Here is a 26,855-nt window from a genome sequence, read left to right as displayed (position 1 = left end):
AAAAATGCCCTATATAATAATGCCAGATTGTCCTAATTATATTTCTAAAACTAACATAATTTAGCAGTTTCTGAGCTGGTAAAATAACAAATATCAGATACCATAAAAAATCATTCATCGGTCATGTGAAAATCATGATTCTGTTAAAAGGACCAGTCTCTTAAAGTTAAGACTGCCGGCCAAAATTAAGCTATCTTCTGTTTTCATGCAACAGTTGAATAAATTCTGAGAACGACAACTAATAAAACATAAAATTATTTAAATAAGATATCTTATCTCTTTTGCTCTGTGTGGCTCCTGCAACACAAAAGAGGAGCCAATTCCTATGTTGATGGCTCTTCAAATGGCCAGACGTAACAAATCCAATCCCGTCTGAAAACGTAAAACACCACAGTTAAAACCCAACTGAAAATTGACAAGCATTACTATAAAACCCAAATCATATGTGGACCTATAACATGGAAAAGCTGAATGTTTGGATGCATGTTTTGTGCTAATCAATTCCCTGATCTTCAGTTATATGTACACTGTTTGGCACGCATTGAGAGGTATCATTCCCAGAGAAGTTTAGTAACCCAAATGGGTGGACATTTCTTCATCAGTATTCAAATTTCTAGGGATCTTATTGTCGAGTTCAAAGATGAATTTAGATTCTAGCTGTCTAGGTTTCTGTGTATGGTATCCCCCTCTTACAGAGGCTGATATCCTATCCAGGGCAAAGAACCATTACCGATCCCTATTGTTTGATGAATAGTCTCAAAGTGGCGTGCCACAGGGTATTGTTTGTTCCTGTTCTATATTCCAATACTCGTTGTTTCACTGGGAAGGTGATGCTGCCAGCATTGTTCCACAAGGGCAAGTCAAAGCATACATTCAAAAATCAGAGTGACATGTTAAATATTTCTCTATCCGTTTTTATGTATTACTCAGGAAAGCAATGAAACTCTTTTACATTTTGACTGAATTTACAAGCTTTACAACCACCACACCTGGTCATGTCAGATCTCTTAGCCTTGCTTGTAATCTCATTTTTGCATACTCTGCTTTTGAGGGAGCTGCCTTTTCTGAAAGTGATACTCGGATGATTGTCTAACAAGTCTTTCACTGTATTTTCTGTTTTCAAGACATCCCAGTGTTTGTTGAGTGTATATCTTATATCCCTGGTCCTACTGTTAAAAGTAGTCATGAATCTGTCTTTCCCGGGGGTCGCAGTTTTTGGATCGGGTTTTGGAGTCAGAAGAGTATCTCTACTAATCTTTCAGGCTTTTGCTAAGCCATCTTTAAATACTCCTTCCTTATTGTCCCACTCATGAAACCATGATATCATTACAGTAAAATCTTAATTGAAAGTAGAACAAGTACTACAGTTCCTGTGGCCCCGCAAGAACTCCCCATATGGGATACTGTTTATTAGGCTTTAAGGGTGACTGTTTTTTGCATGCAAGAGAGTGTTGCCCGCTGTTTCTTTACGATGCAGTGTAGTTGCTATCTTGTTGTCTATGACTGTCACTCTTATGTCTGGGAAGTCTACACTTTCCTTACTGATGTGTCCCTATTAATTTATAAGTGATTTTATTCAACTTTGCACTGAGTTCTCATGCCTATTCCTCATCTCCCTTCCGTATTAGGAACAGGTCGTTCATGTAGTGCAGCCCTATATATATTCACTAAAAAAACAAAGGTTACAAGGTCCTTATAGTTAGGAAATAGAATTTAAAGAAAATCATAGAAATTCACTTAAAAAAAACAAAGGTTGTGGTGTAGGACTCTTACCATGGGGGGGGGGGTAAGACTGCCAAGTTTAGGGCAGAAGCACCACCTAATGTGGGTGGCTGAGTCAGTCCCACACCAACTGGAAGCTGTCAGTCTGACTTTTGGTGGCTAGCTAGCAGCACCACATCCAAACCAAAAAATTAAAGGTGATTTGTGGCAACCTAGAAACATGACACTTTGACTCCTCAGGGAAGTCATGATGAAACATGTCATACCCCTTTCTCTCAATTACACAAAGGCTCACACATGAAAAGGCAGACACGGAGATGCAGAGTAAGTTTCAATATTTATTGAAGCAATTGCATCTGATGATAAAAAGTATGAGCTGTGGTTATTAGGCAGATGAAACATAATACAGTGATAATTGTGACTATTAGAGCATTAGAGAGAACATAGTTGTGTTAGCCCTTCTGTCCATCCTAGTCTATGGATGGAGCCCCGACCCCATAAATAAAAGATGGGCAAGTGTCTGCCTATTGTCTGTGGACAGTCCTCCTGCTTGGCTCGAAAGACAAGGCCAGGATCACTGGAGATGTCAATAGATGTATGAATGTTCCCAAACAACCATGTCTGAAATGCCCTCTACCCTACTTTGTCCTATGTGGTGTTTATATAACAAAACATGTTGTGTTCTAAGAACAGGCCTGACGTGTTGCTATGTCCAGGGTTGAAGCTTGACTCTGGACACAAAGTGAAATGCGTGCAAAGGACTGATAAACATAGAACATGAGCAAAAATGCTTTGTTTGAACAGCAGATGATTGAACTATAAAACAACCAAGCTGGAAGGCAAGCTGTGCTAAAATATAATAAAATGAATAAACAAATAAAATGCATATGTGAGTAAAAGGGCACAGGATACGTTCTAAGAGTTAAAATAGGGATGCCCATTCTAGGTGCTAGAAGGAACCCACAATATCCTTCTGACTGTCGGTGCAGGAGTGAAGGGTCTGAAACCTAAAATGAACTTCACTAATGCTAACTACCTAAAAACATACCAAAAACAAATAGAAAAGAGATAAAATGTCTATGTTAACATGAGACCCGGCCGTAAAATGTGACCATATTCAAAACAGGACAATTGAAGAATTCTTTTGACAAAAGTACCACAAGCCAAATTAACAATAATCATGATCCCACAGGAAATCTCCAAGAAAATCAAAGGAGACTGAATCCAGGATAGATTCCACTTCAGCAGATGATAAAACCATCAGCTCATCAGTGAAAAGGTGGACGGAGCACACATGATCAGCCATAGTTCGGATGAAGGGAGCAGCATTTTGTGCAATGCCAGATGTTGAGGCACCAGCTGCCTGCAAATCCACAAAGGGCGACTCATAGAAGGCACCCCCTAACAACCGCAATCTCAATTGTCAAGCCCGGGAATGAACCCTCACCAAGAACATCATTAGATTTACGTTAAAAAAAGGTCCTTGTTGTAAAGGAAGTCACACCTCCTGTGCACTTTTGAAGGGTGCAACATAAGCAGCGAAAGATGGGCTGTACACAATTAAGAACCGGTTGAACAAGAGTGACCAGTTTCCGTCTAGTTATCCCAACAGTGATGCTTTGAAGTACTGCATTATGCGTTCACGACACAGTTGGGCTGGTGGGAGCACCATAATTTCTCTTTATTGAGATATGGCAGCCAATGTGAATCAAAAACAGCAGCAGCAAGAATCCGCCAAGCAATGCCAATGTAATCGGGAATCCTACGAGAACACTAGGTGAAAGGGAGTGGATGGCTGAAAGTATAACTCCAAACACAGCCTAGAAAGTGCTGGCAAAACCAGAACCTACAGCCTTAAAAAAGTGTACAATCCAGTGGTGTTAGAAGCATTAAAGATGCAACTTATTAATTCACTGATACGTTTTGGGAAGTTGGTATTTAAAAGGCAGTATTCTTATGTGACTCAGCACTCACATAAACTACATAATATAATGAAAGTCCAATACAATTCAATTCAACTTATGAATGGCACTTATTTTATTCATATATCTTCAAATAAAAACATATTTTTCTTCAATTCCTTGTAGCCAACCCATTTCGTCCCAGTAGACTTCTTCACAGCTAAAACATACAATATATAATACATAAATGTATACATGTATGCATACGTTATATACTAAAAGACCATACAAAACATAGAAGCTCCACAACAAATACATATTTACAGAAGTTTCACAACATGCACATATTTACAGAAGTACAATTATGCACCTCATAGAGATTGTTACTCGTTTTTATTTTCAAAAACTTTGCTTACTATCACCGACCAGGTACCGTTTATCATTTTTTTTAAAACAGTATTCACTGTGCCAAATCATATACACAGCTGTAACAAAACCTATCCTATCCTGGTTGATTCTTCCAAGTTGTATGTTATTGCGGGTATCTTCCTTTGACCCGAGTAGAAAGCCTATCATCTTATTATACATGTTTTGAATCATCCTAGTAGGAACAATAACATTAGATCTAGTTAAAAATGTTGTTATTCTAAAGGAATCCACACAGGACCCTCATTGAAGACATTTCTTTCTCTTTCGCTCAATTTTACCGGACTCAGAAGAAATACCCACTCATACCTTAGCTCGCTAGTTACCATACAGCAGGAATTCCATAGGCATACATTTGAAATGTTTCCTTTGTGTAATTATAATAGCCTTCCGTGCTGCCATTTAGCTTTCAATCTTCCCATATTACTACAATAAAAAGTAGATCATATATATCATCAAATTTAATTGTTTCACTAGCTCTTTGAAGACAAAAAACATACAAAGCTTTCTTATGCCTGATAAAAATAAAAATAAAACATATATGCCTCTAAATCCAGTAATCACATTTAAGCAGTTGATTGGAGAAGGTCTACTATTTTATAAATGACGAGTCGCAAACAAGGTAGCTCACACCTGATTGCTTACATGTACAAATCAAGAAAACTAACGCCCATATTTATACTTTTTTAGCACCGCATTTGCGTCGCTTTTTGACGCAAAAACGGCACAAACTTACAAAATACAAGTCTGCGCTGCGCCGCTGTTGCGTCAAAAAATGACGCAAATGCGGCGCTAACAAAGTATAAGTATGGGCCTAAATTATAAATCAAAATGAATAAAAAAAATCTACAAATCCCATTTATATTATTACTTCTTTAATCAGGTTTCAATTTCTCTCCACCCCAGCCTTTAGGTTGCGAGGTGCCGAGAAATCAATAATGAGCATAAATAAATACCTTTCTACACGCTGGGGAAATGTCACAAAAAATCCACCTTATTATTAAAAAACTACAGACCACCACCCACGATAGCGATGCATCAAAAGTATTAAAGCTCCCAAACTCATAAAATATAAATCAAACAAAAAAGAAAGACATATAATAATTCAAGCCGAAAACACTTCCAAACAACACTATGTTGTCATCAAGCCCGTGTCAATCTCTAGACAGTGGTCAGCCTTTGCTGGCTTGATTCTACATGCTACTCAACGCTTAACGGTCAGGGAAAAGAAAGCCAGTGCCGAGTAATCATTCTTCGAAGCTACAGTATCAAACCAAAGTCCATTTCTAAACAGCCTTCGACTAATTCAGGCTTAATTCTATTTACGGCACAATACTAGCGCGTAGAAAGAGAGAAAGCCTGACCCGTTCAAAGTTTTTTCCGCACACAGGCCCATATATCCTAAAAGTTAAATAGGAAAAGGAAAAAACACCTGTCTTGTGCATACCTTTATTTATAAATGCACAGGTCGTTATATTCCAGGGTTCAAGATTATCAAACAATAGATTACTCAATGCTTCCCCTTACATGTATCCTAAAATTTAAATACAAAGTAGAAACAACACCCAACCTGTAAACAGATGTATTTATAAACGCACAGACTCTTATAATCCAAAAATCAAGTTTACCAGAAATTAGTATTAATCAATATTTCCCCCTAAACGGCACGCACAGGCCTTGTTCTTATATGCTCATAAATCCATATACTCTAAAGATATAAAGATCGTCGGGCTGAATTTCCAAATATTTCCTCCAACATATCCCAATTTGCCCTAATGTTTTACCTCTTAAATTGGCGTATGTTAACTCGCGCGCATCTCAATGAAAAAGCTGATGTAATTACCTATGTGTCCGTACGCTCAACTTTATACCATCATTACAATCATTTTCATTGTGACAAAAAAACACTACCTTGAACTTCGTGACCATGACGAAATGACTACTGAATATATCCTTATCTTGCAGATCAATTTACCCAATCGTCCCTTGTTAGAAATGGGGTCTTTGGTTGACAGTCAGGTTACCCCCTCTTCAAGCAAGGACCCTCTCTCTAGTCAGGGTAAAAGAGAATCACCCTCAGCTAACCCCTGCCTCCCCTCTTCGTAGCTTAGCAGAGCAGTAGGCTTAACTTCAGAGTGCTAGGTGTAAAGTATTTGTACCAACACACACAGGGCCATATTTATACTCCGTTTGCGCCGAAATTGCGTCGTTTTTTTTGACGCAATTTCGACGCAAAACTAACGCCAACTAACGCCATATTTATACTATGGCGTTAGAGGCGAATAGCGCCAAAGTTCCCGGAATGTGCGTCATTTTTTAGCGTGAACCCCTTCCTTGCGTTAATGATATGCAAGGGAGGCGTTCCCGTCTAAAAAATGACTCCCAGGCCTTTACGTGGTATTTATACTCCCGGGCAAAAGAGACGCCCGGGAGTTGGCGTGGCTAAAAACGGCGCATTTGCGCCACTTTTTAACGCCTGCTCAGGGCAGGCGTTAAGGGGCCTGTGGGCTCAAAATGAGCCCACAGGTGCCCTCCCATGCCCCCAGGGACCCCCCCTGCCACCCTTGCCCACCCCAGGAGGACCCCCAAGGATGGAGGGACCCACCCCAGGGACATTCAGGTAAGTTCAGGTAAGTATAATTTTTTTTTTTTTTATATATTTTTTTGGTGGCATAGGGGGGCCTGATTTGTGCCCCCCTACATGCCACTATGCCCAATGACCATGCCCAGGGGACAGAAGTCCCCTGGGCATGGCCATTGGGCAAGGGGGCATGACTCCTATCTTTACAATGATAGGAGTCATGTTGATGGGGGATGGGCGTCGAAAATAAATGGCGCAAGTCGGGTTAAGACGATTTTTTCGACGTAACCTGACTTGCCCCATTTTAAGACGCCCATGCGCCATTTTCCCCCTACGCCGGCGCTGTCTGGTCTACGTGGTTTTTTCCCACGCAAACCAGGCAGCGCCGGTCTGATTGCGCCGTCTAACGCCATTCCATAAATACGGCGCCCGCATGGCGCTTCAGAATGGCGTTAGACGGCGCAAAACTTTTTGACGCTAAACTGCGTTAGCGCAGTTTAGCGTCAAAAAGTATAAATATGGGCCACAGTAACTTAATGGAAACACTACAAAATGATACAACACCAGTTGAGAAAAATAGGAAATATTTATCTAAACAAAACAAGACCAAAACGACAAAAATCCACAATACACAAGTCAAGTTATCAATTAAAAATCAAAAAGATTCTTTTAAGTAGTTTCAAACACACACTAACGCTGTCAGCGTGAAAAAGTACCTTAGGTGCATCAAATATAACCCTGCACAGTGAGGGCGTGTCAGAAAGGGCGTTGATTCCGCTCACGAGCGGGACCTTGCGTTGTTCCTCCTCTCGCCGGGTCGGGGAGCGTCGTTTCTTCTCTCCGCAGGAGAGCGATGCATTGATCCGGTCAGCACTCTCGGGTCCGGGCAGGCCTTGCATTGTTTTTCCACAACCAGCAGTACTTGAGTTGGAAATCCCGCTGCACGATGATCCGAAAACTATGAAGCGCGGGTTGTGATCTCCAGCCTCCGTCAGCGATGCTGCGCATCGTTTCTCCTGCTTTGTGCATCGATTCTTCAGTCGCGTTTCCTGTGAGCGTCATTTCTCTGCTGCGGAGCAGGCGGTGCGTCGTTTCTTCAGCCGTAGATCAGAGTCGCATCCATCTTTTCCCCGCACGGCGTTCTGTGCGTGGATTTCCTTGTCTTTAGGCTGCCAGCTTCTCCTTTCAGGGTCCCAGGATCTGGATGGGCACCACAGGACAGAGTAGGAGTCTCTCCAGAGACTCTAGGTGCTGGCAGAGAGAAGTCTTTGCTGTCCCTGAGCCTTCAAACAACAGGAGGCAAGCTCTAAATAAAGCCATTGGAGATCTTCACAAGAAGGAAGGCAACACAAAGTCCAGTCTTTGTCCACTAGCAGAGGCAGAAGCAGTGACTGCAGGATAGCTCCACAGAGCACAGTCACAGGCAGGGCAGCTCTTCGTCCTCAGCTCTTCAGCTCTTCTCCAGGCAGAGGTTCCTCTTGGTTTCCAGAAGTGTTCTAAAGTCTGTGGTTTTGGGTGCCCTTCTTATACACATTTTCTCCTTTGAAGAAGGCCTACTTTAAAGCAAAGTCTCTCTTGAATGTGAAATCCTGCCTTGCCCAGGCCAGGCCCCAGACAATCACCAGGGGGTTATAGACTGCATTGTGTGTGGACAGGCACAGCTCTTTCAGGTGTAAGTGACCACTCCTCCCTCTGTGTCACTGTCCAGTGTGAGATGCAACCAGCCCAACTGTCAAACTGACCCACACAGGGAATCCACAAACAGGCAGAGTCACAGAAATGGTGTAAGAAAATGCTCACTTTCTACAAGTGGCATTTTCCAACACACAGTCATAAAATCAACTTTACTAAAAGCTGTATTTTTAAATTGTGAGCTCAGAGAGCCCAAACTCCACATGTCCATCAGCTCCCAAAGAAAATCTACACGTTAATCAGATTTAAAGGTAGCCCCGCTTGTTAACCTATGAGACAGGCCTTGCAACAGTGAAAAACGAATTTAGCAATATTTCACTGTCAGGTCATATAAAACACATTACTATGGGGGTTATTACAACTTTGGAGGAGGTGTTAATCCGTCCCAAAAGTGACGGTAAAGTGACGGATATACCACCAGCTGTATTACGAGTCCATTATATCCGATGGAACTCGTAATACGGCTGGTGGTATATCCGTCACTTTACCGTCACTTTTGGGACAGATTAACACCTCCTCCAAAGTTGTAATAACCCCCTATATGTCCTACCTTAGCACTGGTTAGCAGTGGTAAAGTGCCCAGAGTAACAAAAACAGCACAATCTGAGTCCAGCACACATCAACAACCTGGGAACCAGAGGCAAAAAGTTAAGGGATACCACGCCAAGGATGAAAAATCTAACATCCCTTATGAGGTATATATGCATTCATAACAATACAACAAACAATGTTCATATACAAAATGTATGTTCCTATTACTATATTTATACAATGCAAATTTATTGAAAATAAATCAAGAAAAACGTATCTTGGGCAACTACAAGAATACAATGGACATCTTTAAGTGGTATGATTTTCTTCTCAACACCACATATACCTAAGGCCGCTTCTGTGGCACTGTAGTAAAGTAGCCTCTTTTTAGCATGATTACCCCACTTTTTGCCTGTTTGTCAGTGTGTTTGACTGTGTCCACTGGGATCCTGCTAACTAGGACGCCAGTGATTATGCTCTCTCCCTTCTAACTTGGAAACTTGTACCATTTCTACTCCACATTTGGCATACTGGTGACCCCATGAAAGTCCCTTGTATATGGTACCCAGGTACCCGGGGCATTGGGGTACCAGGGGATCCCCATGGGCTGCACCATGTATTATGCCACCCATGGGGAGCCCATGCAAAGTGTTCTACAGGCCTGCCATTGCAGCCTGTGTGAAAGAGATACTGCATCCTTTGTCACTACAGGTCACTGCACCAGGTCTCTGTAAGTCACACCTATGACAGGCCCTTCTATCCCAGAGGGCAGGGTGCAAGTACCTGTATATGAGGGCACCCCCCCACGAACTCCAGTGCCATTTTCCTGCACTTCGTGATCGCGGGAAGTCCATTTTATGTGTGTACTGAACTTAGGTCACTACCTATGTCCAACTACATAATGGTAGCACCGACCCTAGTCATGTTTGGTATCAAACATTTCGAAACCATATCCCAATACTGTTGCCAGTATTGGAAGTATGATTCCATGCACTCTGGGGGCTCCTTAGAGGGCCCCCAGCATTGCTCCTACCACTCTTCTAGGGTTTTCCACATGGCCCAAGCTGCTGCCACCCCTCAGACAGGTTTCTGCCCTCCTGCTGCTTGAGCAGCTCAAGCCCAGAAAGGCAGAACAAAGGATTTCCTTTGGGAGAGGAGGGTAACAACCATAGGTGTTACATGGCTTGGGAAAGTTAGCCTCCCCAAGCCACTGGTATGCTTTGAAGGGCACATTTAGTGCCCTCTATGCATAAACCAGTCTACACTGATTCAGGGACCTCCAGTCCCTGCTCTGTTACGAAAAGGGACAATGTAAAGGGGAGTGACCGCTCCCCTGTCCATCACCACCCAGGAGTGGTGCCCAGCACTCCTCCAGAGGGTGCCTGGGTTCTGCCATCTTGAATCCAAGGTTGTCAGGGACATCTTGGGGCATCTGAGTGGCCAGGTCAGGGTGGTGATGTCCGATTTCACTCCTGATAGGTGGTCACATGGCTAGGTGACCAATCCCTCTTCCAGGGCTCTTTAGGGTCTGTCTCTTGGGTGGGTCCTCAGATTCAGCTTGCAAGATTCCACCAGGACTCCTCTGCAACCTTACTTCCTCTTCTACTGCCACTAGAACTGTGATTGGACCCTCCAGAAACCAACATTCTGCATCCACAAGGAATACTCTTCTTGCAACATTGTTTCCACTGCTCCTTCCAGCCTCTGCAACATTTCCCTGGCTGTGCATCCTCTGAGGGTGGCAAGTTTTCAGTCTGCACGAGAAGGAAGAAGGAATCTCCTTTGGAGTGAAGGAGTTACTCCCCTGCATCTGCAAGCACCAACTGCAATGGTGACTGGCTGCGTGGATCTCCTCTCATCCTGAGCTGCATGGATCCTGCATCATGGCTGGTAGTCAGGAGTAGTCCTCTGTGTCATCTCTGCCAGCTGTCCAACTTTGGTGGAAGTAAGCCCTTGCCTTCCCACCCAGGACTGTACCCCTGTGCACCATGTCTTTTGCAGCTACCAAGGCTTGTTTGCATCTCCTCCATGGCATCTTCAGGCTCCGTGTAGACCCAGCCGACAGCACTCCTTTCTGCGACGCACAGCCCTCTAGTCCGTCTCCAGGGGCGTGGGACCCTTCTCCAGTTGTCCTGAGTGGACTCCTCTGTGACTCCTGGTTCTTCATCCAGTGGGTCTCCTGTGGGGGCTGACTCTTCCTCTGTGGACACTCTTCTTAGCTCCCTAGTACTCTTTCCATGGGTAAGTCCTCCTGGACCTTGCTGATCCCCGGCAGCTCCACTTTTTTTGCTTCACAATGACTTCTGCCTTTGTCAAGGCTTGTTGGTGGCTTTTCTATGTCACTAACTGACTGCAATCATCCATCTGACATGGGACGTCAACTGTATCCTCCAGGAACTCTTCACCTGTTCCAGGGCTGCATTTCATAGGTCTTCCTCTTCAGGAATCCACCACTGGTTTCTTGAAGTCTTGTCTGGGTGTTGCATTTTCTTCTTTTCCTTCCTTTTGGGTGGTTTGGGGAAAATCCAGTAACTTACGCCCTTCTTCCTGGTCACTTGGGGGCTCTGTGGTACTTACCTTTGGGGTTTCCTAGTAGCCCGAGCTCCCCTCCACACATTCCACTTACCTAGATGGGAATCATGTGTTCACATTCCATTTTTTTAGTATATGGTTTGGGCTCCCCCTAGGGTCACTATTCTCTATTTGCTTTTGCACTGTTTTCTATCACTTTCTATGCCTATTGCTGATGACTAGTGTACATATTTAGGGGGTCATTATACCCCGACGGTGAGTGTTAATGTAGCAGTATGACCACCAAAAGGCTGGCGGTACATACTGCCACATTATGAGATTGGCAGGTTGACTGCAGCCAACCCTCCACTTCTTCACTCATACTGCCATGGCTGTATGGGCCGCCGGGCCGGAGATGTGTATCTCCAGCCCGGCGGACGGCATAGTACCACCAGCGGCATTATGAGCCTGCCTAACGCCACAAAAACCATGGTGGTAGGCCTATTATGACCCCGGCGGTGAGTGTTAATGTGGCGGTATGACCGCCAACAGGCTGGCAGTACATACTGCCATATTATGAGATTGGCAGGTTGACTGCAGTCAACCCGCCACTTCTCCACTCATACTGCCATGGCTGTATGAGCCGCTGGGCCGGAGATGTGTATCTCCAGCCCAGCAGCCGGCATAGTACCACCAGCGGCATTATAAGCCTACCTACCACCATGGTTTTCGTGGCGTTAGCAACGCCACTAAAACCATGGCAGTAGGCCCTACCAGTGATAGGAAATTCCTTTCCTGTCACCGGTAGGCGGCTCCCCCCTACACTCAGCTGACACCCCTCCTCCATCCAAACACCCACCCCCTCCGATCCTCACACACACCCACACCCTCTGATTCTCACAGACACCCCCCACACCCTCCGATCCTCACCCCCCCACCCCCTTCGATCCTCAGACACACACCCCCACACCTCCTATCCTCAGACACACACCCACACCCCCTCCGATCATCAGCACCCCCAACACCTTCCAATCCTCACCCCTCCACCCCCTCCGATCCTCACATACATCCCCCACCCCTTCTGATCCTCACCCCCACACCCTCTGATCCTCAGACACACATCCCCACCCCTCCAATCCTCAGACACCCTCCTACCCCTCCGATCCTCACCCAAACCCCCTACCCCCATACATGCACACACCCGCAGACACACACAATGCATACACCCAATCACTCACACTGGCATACATGCATTCATACACACACTGGCATACACGCATTCATACATGCTCACACACATTCCTACAACGATCACACTGACATGCAGACACGCACTCTTACACGCATTCTCACACACCTACAACCACGCAAAAAATACAACACACACAGATGCATTCACACAGTCACTCACACATTCATGCACATACTCAGATACACACACACAACACCCTCTACCCTTAAGCCCCCTCCCCTGTCAGAAGCCCGACTTACCTTGAGCGAAGAGGTCTTCCGGCAGGGGACGGGAAGGGGCACTGCTACTGCCACCAAAACACCACCAGGCCGTATGACTTGTCATAATACATCTGGCAGTGTTCTACTGGAGTGGTGGTGCCGGTGGTAACAGCGCCACCTTATCACCATCCATAACCATGAACACTGCCAGATTTCCGCCCTTCTTGTGGCGGACATCCGGCAGTGCTCATAATATGGTTGACGGATGGTAGCTGTGGGGGCGATATGTTGGCGGCCGTCACCGCGGTGGTAGGCGGTTATTACCACCGGTGTCATAATGACCACCTTAGTGTGTTACTTACCTCCTATTGGAGGAATACCTCTCTGATACTTTTTGGTGTTGTGTCACAAAACGAAAATAAAGTACCTTTATTTTTGTAACACTTAGGGGGTCATTACGACAGACCGCCAGGGCTAAAGTGGCATCCGTACCGCCAACAGGCTGGCGGTACGGAGACCCGTATTTCGACCGCGGCGGTAGTGCCGCGGTCACACCGCCGGGGCCGGCGGTTTCCCACCGTTTTAGCCCCGGCGGTGATAATCAGCCAGGGCAGCGCTGCAAGCAGCGCTGCCCTGGGGATTATGACTTCCCTACCGCCAGCCTGTTTCTGGCGGTTTGCACTGCCAGGAAGAGGCTGGCGGTAAGGGGAGTCCTGGCATGGGCAGTGCAGGGGCCCCCTAACAGGGCCCCGTGCAGCTTTTCACTGTCTGCATTGCAGACAGTGAAAAGCGCGACGGGTGCAACTGCACCCGTCGCACGGCCGCAATACCGCCGGCTCCATTAGGAGCCGGCTCCTATGTTGCGGCCGCATCCCCGCCGGCCCAGCGAGGATGTTGTAATGGCACCGCAGGAGTGCTGCCGCATTGGTGGCCGCATGGCGGTTACAGCTTGGCGGGCGGCTTCTGTTGTAATGACCCCCTGAGTGTTTTCTTTCATGTCTGGAAGTGGTGTGTGACTACAGTGGTACTGCATGAGGTTTTCATGTCTTCTAGATAAGCCTTGACTGCTCATCCACAGCTATCTCTAGAGAGCCTGGCTTCTCAACACTGCCTACACTACAGTAGTAAGGGATGCCTGGACCTGGTAAAAGGGGTATATACCACCACACACCATGGCATCTTCCTACCGCAACACATTGAATTTTATTATTTTATTAATTAACCTACCGGGCAAATGGCAAAGATTAGCCATATGATGGCCATCCAACATTATTCATATATAGAATATGGATTCCTATTGCCTTGTTTATACGATGATCCAAATTTATTGTAAAAACTATCAGGCAGACCATATTCTCAAACAATGTTTAAAATACAATGGCCAGCTTTAAACAATACAATCCTTTTTTCAGCTCCATACATATCTACTGCTGCTGGGGGGGGCAAATTCACATCACACGGACTGCAAAGCAAACAGTATGCATGTCTCACCCTTTAAAGAACACCTTCAATTAATTTCAATCTCACACACCTGGCTATTCAAAATAGCACCTCAGTTACCTTGTATTTTGATTAAGCGCTACCTTGACGAGTCTGTTCCTTTTCAACATAGCAAAGACTTTGGCTAATATCATCCAACACCTGAGTCTACTTCAACTATTAAAAATACTCCTCTTGCTCTACCATATTGATTAACACTTTGTTCACATTACCCATGCCGGCAACTCACACTCATACATTCTCTCATTTTACTTACTTTTAGGACATGCATTAGGTTGGATGAAAATAACAGGGGCAATCTCACATCTCACTATAACTCGCACCACCGCCATGCAGTTTTTTAATGAATATTTTTACAGCAAATGCTACAGTAATATTGTTCATGATGGTTTAAAAGATGTCATGAGTGCTGTAAAATCTGGGGTAATTAGCAGTGCATGCTGAGGATGTAGGTTATAGTTACCTTAGGGCTCAAGTTATAGTTACTTGAAATAACTAACTATAACAGGTGAATTTCCATGACTTTTTATGTTTAAAATGTGAACCTAAATATAACATTCCTGTAACCTTAGGATTTTTTAATCAAGTTCTATTGTTTATTTAATTCTATTTTCTAACTACAGTGTCCCTGTAACCTTTGGTTTTTCACTAAATTCTATAGTTTTGTAACCTAAATTGGTTTTAATTACTATACGTTAATCCAACCATTGTCGTGCATGGCTTTCGGCTGTGTGCGGCAGGGATTGCCGAAAGGGCCTGACATTTGGCTAGGCCCTGCAGCCAACCTCCCTGTAACCACCCAGGCCTGTGAATAGAATGAGAAATGCTCTCACAAATTGGAAAAGAAATGTATTTGGGAAGTACAAACAGTGAGATCACCTTTCTGTGAATACCTTTAATATTTGAAACTGAAAATAATTTAAAGCTGAGAAAGGACAACTGGCACACCTAGACAGGAACCCTCAACCTTCTGTGCAAGGGTCTGAGTACTTAACCACTATTCACAGGTGACTCCTTACTGTGTAGTGTTTAGACATCTCTAAGACATTCAATCCAAAGATGGTGAGGTGAGAAGACATAAATGCTCCATCACGAGGAATGTTTAACATTCAAAACATAAGTAAATAAAAAGACACACTGCCATGAGGTAGAAGGATTTGAATCTTCAACCTACTGAGTAACAGCCCAAGAGCTTTACCAGTAGACCAGATATGACTCTGCTCTGCTGCTCATCAAAAGATAACTACAACATTCCAACCAAACATCTTACTTGTGTGCCACTTTGAAATAATTTTATAGAGAGACCATTCAAATAACAATCTCTATCCCTCTCTCTTCCACCCCATTATGGGATGAAAGAGAGAGAAGGAAAGTGACAGAACCACAGTCCTAGTTGGCTCCCCGCACCCTGCTGGAGCCGGCATTTCTCTCGCAAGCAGGGAGCTGCTTTAAAAAGCAGCTCCTTGCTTGCAGGAGCAGTGTTTTTATCTCTTTCCCTGCACACGTTAGCATGCAGGAAAAGAGATGAAAACTCTGCTTTCTGCAAGTGGAAGCTGTTTGAAAGCTCCAGCTTGCTTAAAGAGAAGCTATGTTTGCTTTTGCTTAGTGGGACCTGTCAGCTCCCACCAAACAAAAGCAAACAGCTGCCTGCCGAGGGTGGGCCACTCAGGATGTAGCAGGAGCCAATCTGAGTTTGGTAGACCTCTGGGCTATGTATGGCTCCATGAATTGGGCTGCGTGGCCTCCTTCCTTCCTTTAATTTTGCCTCTGTGAGGTGGTGGTCCCCGGGGCTAGAGGTCCATAATGAACCCCCTTCCTCAAAGTTATGCATTGCCCCCGGGAGGTGGTGTTCACCAGGGAAGTGGGGGCCATGCGGGCCTCCTGCATACATCAAACAGAACTTTTCCCCGGCTAGGTGGCTGTTCCTGGTATAGCAGGAGGTGCACAGGCATCCTTTGCATACATCAAACAGGACTTTGTCCTAGGGAGGTGGTGGTCCCTGGAGTGGTGGGGGCAGCTGTGTGGGCCCGCATACATTTTACAGTACTTTACCCTGGGAGGTGGCAGTCCCCGGGCAGGGGGAACAGGGGCCCCCACATATAGTTTACAGTACTCGGGGAGATATTTCATGCAAAGCTGTGGAGTCTTGTTTGATAAATGGGCATGTGAGGTTCCTTTGTGGTAGAGTCACTCACACAACTACTGACACACCCACACAGACATTCACACACCCAATCACAGGCCCATTCAGACACTCACTCAGACACTAATGCACCCACTCATAGACTCACTCAGAGACTCATGCATCCACTCACAGACCCATTCAAAGACTGACGCACCCACTCACAGACTCACTCACACATCCACTTACAGACCCACTCAGAGGCTCATGCACCCATTCACAGACCCACTCAGACACACATGCCCCCACTTACAGACCCACTTATATTCACACTCACACACTCGCTATCAGACACACTTAGACACTCATGCACTCTCTCAGAGACCTGAGAGACTCATACATTCACATACCCACTCATAGGCCCACTCAGACTCTCACAATTACAATCATAGACCCACACAGACACTCACACACCCACTCACAGAGACACTCTCACACCGTCATACCCAGAGATGCCCTCTTACAGCTATTCTCACACCCACACAGACACTTTCACACCCACTCTCACATCCACATAGACCCTCTCACACCCATTCTCACACCCGGAGACACCATCTCACACCTATTCTCACAACCAGAGAGACAGGCTCTGCTGCCAGCTCCCACCGCACATAGCCAAAGGTCGTGCATAGCATGGGGTTCGGTGGTTGGCCACAGGGACAGATTGTGGTTGAATTTTAACGTATAGCATTGAAAATTACTTTACAATAAATAAAACATAGAAATTCACTGAAAAAAAGCAAAGGTTACAGGAACGCTTTAGTTATGAAACTGAATTTAAAAATATCATAGAAATTCACATAAAAATCCCTCTTGGAATTAACATTGGAAAAGCATCTTTTCTGACGTGCCCTTTTTTCTGGACCCCTGCTTCTCGATCACCCTAAACTTTATAGACAGCAGCTAACAAGACTGCTAAATAGTTTGGGAAAATATTGCGAAGATCCGTCAAGCAGCACCAAAAATATAGGCATGTAAAAAAATGCTTTTCTACTTTTTCTATGGACACTAGATCCTAAATTTAACTACCCAGTTGCGACTGCTACTAGGTTATATATATATATATATATATATATATATATATATATATATATATTTACAGATCTGTATATATATATATATATATATGCATGGTCCTATCTGATCTGATGCTGATGATATTGCTCTCAATGCCTCACTGATTATCAAACTAATTCTCTTATTATTTGATCAATTTATTCCACTCAGGTGTGAGCCATATTATTCTGTACTGTACATTTCATATTGCCAACATCACACAATGCATATCCTGTATAACACATTGCTAGGTGTAAAATGGTTCACATTGTTTCTTACATATGGAGGTTTTGGCGCACCATCATTTAAGTGAATCTATATAACTTATATCTACATGCTTCTCTCATGAAATCCACATTATGAGCCTGTATCACATTCGCACATTACCCTCCACACTTATGCCGAGAGTTCAGTTCTGGTGTTAAAGTACCTGAAGTTTATATCTCGCAACCACACTGAAGAGGGGAGTGCTGAAAATACTCTACTCTTATGACACACCCTTCTAAAGCTTGTATCATCTGCGATAACTAAAGAATACAGTGTGATTAATTTTCTCAGTTAAGACCCCTTTTAACCGATCTTAACCTTGCTATTCACTTGGCTTCATTCTGTCGTAGGGCCAATTCTTTATCCCCCTCTTTGAGGTTTGAATCTATTTTATGAAACATACATGTAGGATTTGTGGGATGCATTTCTTTCATATGCTGAAGGATGGGACTTTTAATGTCACCATTCCTGATGGCACTCTGATGCTGTCAGATTGTCATTTTCAACATTGTAACAGTGCTGCCCAAATATATTCACTGACAATTGCATACAATGACATAAACAACATATGTATTATTACAGTTAATAAAATTGTTCAAATAATACTTTCTCACAGAGTTGTAGCTAAAGAAATTGAGTTTGGTAATAACATATTGGTATACGTTGCAATCAGAGCAAAATAAAATCAACCTTAGGTGGTCCATACATCCAACAGATTGTGTGGTTAGTTTTAGGTGATATATAATTCATTGTAACAATATTCCTAATTCGAACGCCTTTCTGTCTGTCAATAAAGGTTTCTCAGAAGGGAATCTCAGATATTATGTTGACCAGGAACAATCCTTAGAAGCCTCCAGTGATGTTGCAATATCTTGTAGATGTCACTATGCTCCATACTAATAGTTGAAACAAACATCACTTTTCTTTTATTAAGCAGTCTTTTCTTCTTACTCAAAATTGTACTTCTATACAGTTCAGAAATCATGTTTTCTGCTTTGTCAAGACCTTTCATCATAACCTCTCATTCTTGACCTATTTTTCAACCCTTGGATCTCTTTTTTGAATTCTGAATTTTTGCTACAATTGTGTCTTATCCTAGCCATTTCCTCATAGGTGATTCCTTTGATGACATAGTTGGGATGTGCACTGTCCGCTCTCAATACATTGTTCATAACTCTAGCTTTGCAGAATAATCTGCTACAAATCTTGTTATGGGGAATAAACAATTTCATGCCTAGAAATGTAATATACCTCCTTTTGTGGTTCATAGTGAATTGCACATTGTATGGATTGTCATTCAGATATGCAAAATAATTGTTCCATTGTATCAGTGAACCAGTCCAAATGAGGAGAATATCATCTATGAACTTCCCCCAAAACAATATCTAAGGGGTCCATTCCTCGGCCAATGGGGTCCAGACATTCGCCCTTTTAAATCACCCCATAAAGAAGTGGGAATAAGAAGGAGCAAATTTAAACCCCCATCACAGTGCCCTGTAGTTGCTGATACCTTCTCCCTTGAGGAGAAGAAAAGCTGATCAGAACTATAAAAGGGCAATTTTAGTAAATTTTAGTGAGCATCTTAAAGTGATGCAAGGAACTGGCACGTCATTTTGAATCCAAGTACATTGTCCTACTACAAAGGATATGAATGACGTAGGGCCTCATTATGAGTTTGGCGGTGTTTTAAAATTATTTGTCTATGAGAGGGGACTGAGTCCTCAAGATCTGAAATAGCTGCAGTGATATCTTTGTGATGTGGTGACAGGCAATCAGATCCTATCTTTAGAACTGCCAGGTCTGTGGATCCTCTGTAGTAGAGCCTTAGTTTTTCAAAACCTAATGAACAGATTTACACCAAATAACAAACAACTTGCTCTCCAGGCCAATACCTAGCTTTTTGCCAAATTTGCAAAATTTGCAAAATTTGCAGCTGTTCCGTGCAGCCACTTTTGAAGTATTGGGACCACCCTTTTCCCCTGCCCCCATTTGATGGATCATCCCAAAACTTACCAGAGAGATACTGAGGTGGATGAGATTTTTTGGGGGAACATTTTATGAAAGTATGCCAAACGGCACCAAAGTTTTTAGCAAACCAACAATCTATTTTTATGGAAATGTGGTCATAACTATAACTACACAGTGGTTACTTCCACTGAGTAAAATACCCTGTGAGGTGCCACATCTAAAAGATTACTGCCATCACCTCCTCATAAAAATATTGCAGTATGTTACATCTGCGTGGCATTGGTGGAAGTGGAATTTGAAGTCAGACTATGAATGGAAGCAAAGCAGCACATTACAGACTTACCCTGCCTCACCAGTCATGACTCGAGGACAGGGGGTGACAATAATCAGGCAGGCATAGAAATTTGAAACAAAATACACAGGAGCAGGCAAACAAAACAGAAAATGAAACAAAAGCAAAACAAAATAGGATGGATGGGGTGGGTGGAAAATGGTCACACTAGAGTGGGATGAGTTGGGTATTAGGTTGACAGAATCAAGCTAGAGTCAGGGGTTTCACACTCTAATCAAAATTAAGATATCATGCATAGCACCAGGCATGATCTCACTCTATTTATTACCACAAAAATCATCCATGCAACCATTTAAGAAGTGAGGTGTTGAAATTTTGTTTTGTTTAATTAACACTTAATTTCATGTAATTTGGGGATAACTTTGTGTAATTTCAGGAAATTAAATTAACATTAATTTCCACCAGCGGTAGATAAGATGTGCTGACTTAGGTGTCAGCACCTGTATGCCCTTTGGTTTATTCCTGCTGCCGAGTCACACACTGTCATAAAGAGGGGACACATATTTCAAAATACAGAGAGATATTGATTGGACACAGAGGCTCTAAGAGACATTATACACTCTCCTGGAGAATGAAAAGGCTGATCACCAGTACACTTACACCAAAAACTTAGGCTTTGTTTTAATTCAGTATGAAAACTAAGTTAAAATGATATTGTACGTAAGTGTAATGTAGGTACAAAGGGCCATATTTATACTTTTTGACGCAAAACTGCGACGGTGCAGTTTTGCGTCAAAAATATTACCGCCGGCTAACGGCATTTTGGTGCGCCGTGCAGGCGTCAAATTTATACTTTGACACACGGCGGCGCAAACCACATGTGGGAGTCATTATTTTTGACGCACACCGCAGCGTCAAGTCGTAAAGCAAAACGACGTTAACTTGGCGGAAATTACTGTGGGTCGATTTACGACCCCGCAAACCGGATATGCACAGTTTTTTGACGCAATAGCGTAAAAAAAAAACGCGAACACTGCCATTTCACCAGAGGAGAGCCAAAATGGATCCCAGATGCCACTACAGACCCCAAGAAGATGACAACAGAGCAGGAACCAGCCAGGAGAACCCACACAAGAACCAGGACACTTATAAGAAGAAAAGAAAGTGTCGCTTCAGTGCAGAGGAGCAGGTAATTCTGGTTAAAGAGGTGATGGAACACCAGCACCAACTGTTTGTCACCTCAAAGTTGCCAATCAGTAGGAGAGAGGCTATATGGCAACAAATTGTTGACAAGATTAACAGTGTGGCTGAAGTACTTAGAACAGTCATCGAGTGCAAGAAATGCTGGCATGACTGCAAGCGCAGGACAAAGGAAAAGATGGCCAGGAACACGAAGGCAGCACTGCAGACTGGAGGTGGGAGCCCAGCACACCAGGAGGCCCTGGACCACATGGAGGAGATGGTCGCAGCCATCATCCACGAGGAGATCGTCACAGGGATTCAAGGACAGGACTGCGCAGACTACCAGGAGACAACGCACATGCAGGGTAAGTCGCATGGGGAATTAAAATGCACTAATGTTAACCGTAAGCAGGGGGGATACTGACCGCAAAATGCATGGAAGTCATCATATAAATGGAGTGGCATGGATAAAGGGGGATGGCATGGGGGCATGGCCTGCACAAACAGAAGCTGGGGCACACCATTGCACTACACCAACAACAGTCCCAAGGGGGCATGCTGTCATGCCAACGATGGAGCAAAGGGAAATCCACGCCAGGAGGAAAGGCCACAATGTCAAACTGACATCCCGGCACACGTCAGCCACCATACCCCCTACATTAACTAGGGCCCTCTTAACAACCTCTAGCCATACCGACATACCGGAATGTAACGGCGACAACAGTTGCCACTACCACTTCCGCTCTGTGTGCAGCTCAAGTAGCCAATGGCAGTAACCTCCCCATGGATCATACACACCTAAATTAGGGGGTTGAGGATGACAACTTCAACAATCCCCTGAAACAAGACAAAGGCCCCAGTACTGTCAAATGTCAATGCGCATAGTTGTTGCAAACATCAGCCAATGTAAACAACAATAGGAGCTACACAGCACTAAGGACATACCCATGTTGCATATGTCAGGGTCCATCCTGTGCCTGGGTCACAATGTAACATCCCAAATGTCATACTGCTCAGACAACAGCATTAAGGGGGGGCCACAGGTAACTGGTCACTGACATACACCTGCACAGTCAGAGGAGGAAATAGGACACTGCTACGACAATCAGGGCAATCCAATGTACCACACATTCCCCAACATCAGCAGTACACATTACCAATACCAACACCCATATCGTGTCATAACATTGCTATGCATAGGATATGCCACATGCCAAATACATTTAAGTGGATGTGAAAGATCAGAGATTGGGTCAGGTCCAGATTGTTAAGTGTGCTGCCAGTGCCATCAGAGCACCCACAGCCAGTGAAAGGTCTCACCGTGAGAATGGATGTAGACGGAGGCTTAAGTAGGACAAGAAGGTGGCAATTCTCTATTTGGCCAAAACCAACACCTAGAAGAGATGATGCCGACAAGTCTAATAACTCAATAACATACATGTGACATGCAGGTGGGCCATAGGCCTGGGAGAATGCCCATCTGAAGGACTGGAGCAATGAACACGAAGATCACAATGTGAATTCATCACAAGGCAGGCATGTCAAATCACTCATGCCACAACACAGACACACTAATTGTACCCTGTTTCATTGCAGAGGAAGATGGATCTCCTGCGGATATGCCTGTCCCAGATTACCCTGATGACATGGATGACGAGCCGATAAACATTCCCCAGGAGACTATCCAAAAGGTCCTTGAAGCCCTCCAGACCCCACCTTCAGTCACAAGGAGGAGCACAGAAGAAGCAGCCATCGCAGAGGATCCACCCACCACCCCAATTGTAAGACCTGCCAGCTCCAATACAGCTGAGGACTCAGACGGCACTGGCACCAGCTTTGAGAGAACTGTAGTTGGAGTACAGCGCGAGCTGGCCAAGGAGGTGCGGGTGGGAATGCAAACTATGGCAGCGAGCCTTGAGGGGGTGCGTTCGTGCATGATGTCATCTGCAGATCAGGCAGCAGCTATGCAAGCCCTAACATCTATCTTGCAGGAACAGCAAAAAACCCAGAAGGAAATCAGCACAGCTGTAATGCAGTTGACCCAACACCTACAACAGCAATCCTGTCAACGCGTGCACGAATGCAACATTGAACCCCTCAGGGCCAACCTGGCTGCCTACCATCGTGATGTGGCTGCTATTCTAAAAAAACAGCAGATCCTCCTTGCTGCAGTACTGCCCTTAAGACCGTCACAGGGAGCAGCGACCGGGATGTCTGACTCCACATCTTCTAACACTGAGGTGTGTGTTGCCCCTTCACAACCACCAACAACAAGGACAGAGGAGGCAACACACACATCAGAAGAAGAATACATGGAACAGATCACATTCACAAGGAAAATTACCTGGAAGCACTAGTCCCTGCCACATGGCCAAATATTACCAAGGTCCTGCATTTTGTAACATGCCAGTCTTGCAACAACTCTACTTAATGACTGTTCTGCTTACCACTGTATACCTTGTCAGCCTGCCCAGTGATTGTCTCTCTGCTACTCATTGGCAAATCCTGTCCCTCTGCACTGTCTGAAACATCCACCCCAGCATGTCAAAAGCATTTCCGTAACCCCTTGTGTACGATCACAATGTAAGATGCCACTATAATGGACTCACAATCATGGACAATGTACAGATAGCACTACAGCACTTTTCAATAAATAGGACTTACACAACAAATCTGTCTCTGGGTAATGTGACATATCAACTGTGCAGTAGATAACTGAAATGTGCCTACTGTCAAATTACGTAGCTTGTCAATACAACTGTCCTTATATTATGTAGTCAGATAAATCTACACAGTGCCCATGATTGCATCATACTCTGCCCATCCTGAGGGACATATCTGTTGAAGTGAGAAACCATACACCATCATGCTGTGTTGGACAGAAGAATGCTTCCTCAAGGGATATCTAAGTCATCAAATAGTGGCCGCAAAATGTTGTCACCATGCAATACTAACACATATAACAGTGCACACAAATCTAAGCAAACACTACAAAAACTGCATGAATAAGGCTGTCTGAGTTTACATCCAAATAGGTAATCATGCTGAACTGTGTCACAAATGAAGTATGAGAGTCATGAAGTCAAGAATGCAAGAGTGCCTACGAGAACTCATCTTATAAGGGTGTCCTTGATCATCATACTGCACTCAGACCTAAAACTGTTCCCCCCAATACCAAGTCTGGAAGCACTGTTTGTGACGTAGAAAACACACTTATCAACAGAAACACATTGTCATCCATATTAACTGTGATTGGTGGTTGCAACGAAGGGTGGAAACTTTGCAAGGTAGCCAATCGTACAGCTCAGTTGGGATTTGTTTGTTGGGATTTGTTTGTAGCATAGGACACAAATGTAATAGTACAAAATTCATATACACTGATTCCAAACCCAGGATCAAGTACCATTTAAGACATACTGTTAAGGGTTAACCAAATATTTATTAAATGCTAATCACAGAAGAGGAAACTGAGGGAAAAATCTTACCTACCCTAATCTACCCTGACTACTCATTACCCACAACTGTCCCTACCTAACCTAAGCTACACTTACTTATCACATGTAACAAAACGTTCTAAACATCCACCCCCCACCCCCCTTATGACACGGAACACATGGAGGACAACACATACTAACCTAAACACATACTATACTATCCTAAACAAATATGTAGATTTTTATTTGTATTTTTTTTTCTTTTTTTTCTTCGTTTTTTATTAAACACACAAGAACCCCAACATAGCCCCCCACCCACCCATCCATACATGTCATAAGAAAAAATAGAAACAATCAGAACCCCCCACCCAGTAACACTAACTAAACTAACTAAACTAACAGCCTATACTAACCTAACACTAAGCCCCCTAAGCCCACTAACTATAAGAACAAGGAAAGAGGAGGGAGGGGAGGGAATCATGTCCATATAAAAAACAGTCTAGAGGTTGGCCCTGCGGAGGGTCCTCTTGATTGCCTTCACACGCCGGTTAATGTGGCGCAGATCCCGGATCAGGTGGCCTAACTTGTGCAGCACACGGTCCATCTTCCGGCTGCAGGGTCATCAGATGGAGCTGGGGCAGTCTGGGTACCGGTGGAAGAGGTCAGTGTGTGTGTGGAGCCAAGTCCAGTGGGCTGTCCTGCACCTGTAGCAATGTTGGGGCCTGGAAGTCCAGCAGATGTAGGCACAACAGTCCCATCTGTGGGTGGGGCCAACTGGCTTGAAGTGGTGGTTGTGCTGGTGGTGGGCCACCCTGTGGGAAGGCCCTCCATGCCCCGGAGGCCCGTTCATGGCGATATGGACGGGCCATCCTCCTGAACCCCGACTCCACCAGCAGGATGTGCTGGTATCTCATGGCCCGCCGCTGGAATTCATGGACCTGGTCTGGAATCATGTTTGCAGCTGTGAAGACAAATGCAAATATTCTACATTAGTAACTTCATTGTGTGAAATGTCAAAAGAAGTTAACCAGACAATACATCTACTGTAGTTGTAACAGCTCATATCACAATACAGATCATTGAATGTCCCTGAGGAAGTACATGGCAGGCCAGCCTACGAAGGTCACATCACACATAGCACATCCATAACCTACAAGACGGGTAACAACTGGCTTTGACTTGCCATCTGAATTCTGCCAGTTATCAGTTAACAATCATGCTGCATATCCTCCGCCAAGACCTGGGCTACAAATGTCAGTGTACGGAATGCAAAACTAAAGCCACATGGTCTGCAAGTTGTAACTGGACTTGCCAGTATAGTACCAAGTGCCAAACCTGAGTGTGTATACTAGGTTCCAACCAAACAGTCACTTATTCACATGTATGTGTAACATACTGGTAGCATCAGTCCTAGGTACCCTATTCACAAACCCATGCCTGTGTTTTAGGGTGGGGGGGTGGATAAACAACTATCAATTTCCAACAACATGTACACCGAGGAGTGCATAGAAAACTCCACACGTGTTTGGCTCTACACACACACCACAGGTAAGGTCTATCAACAATTAGGAGTCAGCAAACCCTAGACCAATCATAGGGCCACACAGGTCAGGAAATGCAGAACTTGGTACACAACATATACTTCCAGTAAGGCCTGACTTACATCAGACACAGAGTTGCAAGAACACCCATTATCATGATTAGCATGCACACCTAGGCCATTGCACTCAAGTTCCACATACTTGTAGCACTACATGTGGAAGTACATGCTGCTAGGAGGTTCTACCTACAGTTTAATCAGTACCTTGGTAAATAGGGAAGCAAAAGTTTATTGTAAGGCAATTTGCTGTGGACAATGTGGGTCTGACAGGCTGACTAAATCTGAGCTGACTTCCAGTGCGACTCTTGTTGATACAAGTGTCATCCACATGACTCACCCCAGTACTCACTGTGGGGCCTACAGGAATGGCCTACAATCCCTAGATAATACCATAGGATACGCATTGGCCAACTCAAAACATTTGAGAAACTGAAATCCCACTCATGGAACAAGACAAATGATTGCCCAATGCATCACACCTTGCTGTGCGTTCAACACACATGAGTCCATAACCAGCAAACACAACACATAACAGACATATCAACACTTACTGGAGTG

Source organism: Pleurodeles waltl, chromosome 1_2 (assembly GCF_031143425.1).
Source record: "Pleurodeles waltl isolate 20211129_DDA chromosome 1_2, aPleWal1.hap1.20221129, whole genome shotgun sequence".
Classification (NCBI taxonomy): domain Eukaryota; kingdom Metazoa; phylum Chordata; class Amphibia; order Caudata; family Salamandridae; genus Pleurodeles; species Pleurodeles waltl.
This window is presented reverse-complemented; position numbering follows the sequence as displayed.